Genomic DNA, 2618 nt, shown 5'->3' with positions numbered 1-2618 from the left:
ATATTGGGGTCACTGTATGTATTGTCACGCATTAATATATGGTACCAACCGCATCTGAAGTGCTGTTTGTCGTGTTTTATTGTACCACTACCTCTAAGAATCGAACCTGTCTTCTGTAGACCTAGGCCCAAAAGCTAGCTTAATACTAATATAATAATCATACCATATCACCATAATTTAGCCTGTGTACTTGCTACACATGGCATTGAACTCTTCACTTGGAAAGGTCTTTCGCAAATCCGTTGCAACTTTTAAAGCTGCTGCATGGTCCTCTTGTGTGAGAGTGCCCAGGTATGCCTGCCAGTGCAATCTCTGCAGTGCTTCCATCAGGAGCTTGTGTGCCCGTATGCTCCTGTTGTAGTGATGGCCTGAGAGAACTCCATCAATAGAACCTGCAGCCACAACTTCAGATTCAATCAAGACATCCTGTAAGCCTGCATCAGCAAAAAGCTTCCCAATACAGGAAAGATATGCCATAGCTGTGTGAAACTCTCCCATCCTTATTACAAGTCTCTCTGAGAAAGTGCTTGTCTGCCAACGTATCTCTTGGGCCTTAGCATATATGGCTTGATCCATAACTATCACTATTTCTTTTTGTTTCAGATTGTCAGCAATAGCAGTAGAGCGGCTCAGGATGGTGTGGACAGTGTTGAGATCTGTTGGGCTAGCATCAATGACAGGTAGGTAGCCTACATTTGTAGAGGGTAGGATTGTGTCCTGCTTTAACATTATGTTAAAACCTGTCCATCCAGGAATGACTTTCCCCTCGGCCTCCTGTACTTTCATTAGGAAGAATGCAGCATCAGTTCTCCTTCCAGTGGTTTGGGCATCTCTGTATTTGTCCTGCTGGAGATCTACCTTGAGCACTACATTCTGTGGACCAGACCTCCTTCCTCTTGTGTAGGTTGAAAGATTTAGTGGAGGAGGATGAACAGACCGCGCTCTTGTTCTTTGTCTGGATGATGTGGAGGGTAAAGATGCTGACTCACTAGCCATGGTCTGCTGAATAATTATTCCATTGGTGTTGTGCGTTGTTCCTTTACCTGAAAGTGTCTCCTCTCCAAAGTCATTATTATCCCAGACAAGTGTGGCAGGTAATTCAACCCTGATGTTTTCTGGGATGTATATATCTCCTCTCTCCACTTGTAGGTGAGCAAGGGCTGTATCATGCTCAAGAACCTGGGAGTTAGATGAGCAGTGGCCAAGACCATTCAACAACCCTATGAGCTGTGCTGAGCCTGTCATATGCCGAACTGCCATTGCAAGAGAGCACTGTTTTGGCATGAGCCACCGTCCTTTGGTCGCCAAGGTAATGAGATCCTGACAAGTTGACACTATCTTTCTGCTGTCCTCTAAAGTAACCTCAACACGTTCATTGTCTGATGGTTGTGTTGAAATGCCAGATGTCCATGCAACAAAGTTAAAAAGTTGGTGAGGTACGAAGTCCAGGGCATTATTCAGTGTAAGGTCAGTTGCTCTTGGAGGCCATGGGAGCTTTGGTGATGTTTTTGATGTCTTACAGATGATGTCCCTCAGGGTGACCGCTGCATGATATAAAAGACGAGACCTATCTGTCGTGATGGTGGCATTATCAGGCTGTCTTTGAGTCATCAGTGATGTTTCTCCTTCACTGTCTTCAGATGAGGAGGAAGAGGAGGAAGAGGAGGAAGTGGCAACTTCATGAATGATCTCCTCAGCTGTCAGATCATCAACATACACAAGATATGTTGTAGATGCCTTTTGAAATCTCAAGAAAGGATGTGACTTTTGAAGTCTTGCCTTGAGTAAGTGAGCCTTGTATGTTTGAATGTTAACTCCCTCCCTTTCCAGAACAACATTCTTAAAAAGCATATTCAGCTTTGAGAGTCGAAGCACCTCCCGTTTTTTTACAAGCTTCTCCTCGATCACGGTTTTACAGAAATGTTTGTACCCATTCTCATACAAGTTGCTTTCTGTGGTCTCACTTTTCTTTTTTGACAGGTACCGTGTGTAGTCTCTGAAACAGGAGAAGTGGTATCGTGCCTCACTAGCCACTAGGTCCCTGTCACGAATGTGTAGAAGCAGACTCTCATCCTGTCTTTCTTCAGCAGCAAGAAGTAACTTCCCTGCAGTGAGTGTATCACACCGAGAAAGTTTTTCTTTTATTCTCTTCCAGCTGTGTGCTTCAAATCTGTGTTTTTCATGTTTGCAAATCAAACACTGTATTGGGAGCAGGTGTGGTGCTCTCTCAGATGTATGGAAGTCACTTGTGTGTGATCTTAGAGCCCGTGTCTTTGCTGGAGTTTCCTCACCATCCTCTGTCTCTGTTGCTACTTCTAGCACTAAAAGACAAACAGAAGACATCCACAGATTCAGGCTTCACCTTGGTTTGAGGCTGTGCACCATTCTTATTCCCCTACATCACTGGGTTGTGACATCACAATTATTGTATGTGAAGACACATCTTTATTCATATATGTAGTGCTTGTTAAAGCAACACTCTGTAACTTTGACCATGACCCGTGGCTTCAAAAAACTAAACTATGCACGTTAGTATGTCGCACAAAACAGCAATTTTAGTAAAACCGGGTGATATTTTATGGAGAAAATGTCCTCTGGTTTTCCCTCTGATGTCCTAC

General features: G+C 43.9%; 1 long non-coding RNA gene across 1 annotated transcript; it reads left to right on the top strand.

The window, feature by feature from the left end:
- The first annotated feature begins 839 nt into the window (after positions 1-839).
- On the top strand, positions 840-1661 carry LOC126400974 (uncharacterized). The gene is made up of 3 exons (XR_007571028.1): positions 840-900; positions 1150-1309; positions 1523-1661. It is a non-coding gene; the product is annotated as an uncharacterized LOC126400974 (long non-coding RNA).
- Positions 1662-2618: the final 957 nt, after the last annotated feature.

The sequence above is a fragment of the Epinephelus moara genome, chromosome 14 (assembly GCF_006386435.1).
Source record: "Epinephelus moara isolate mb chromosome 14, YSFRI_EMoa_1.0, whole genome shotgun sequence".
In the NCBI taxonomy this organism is placed as follows: domain Eukaryota; kingdom Metazoa; phylum Chordata; class Actinopteri; order Perciformes; family Serranidae; genus Epinephelus; species Epinephelus moara.
The sequence above is the reverse complement of the archived record's forward strand: the minus strand, read 5'-3'. Positions and strand labels throughout refer to the sequence as shown.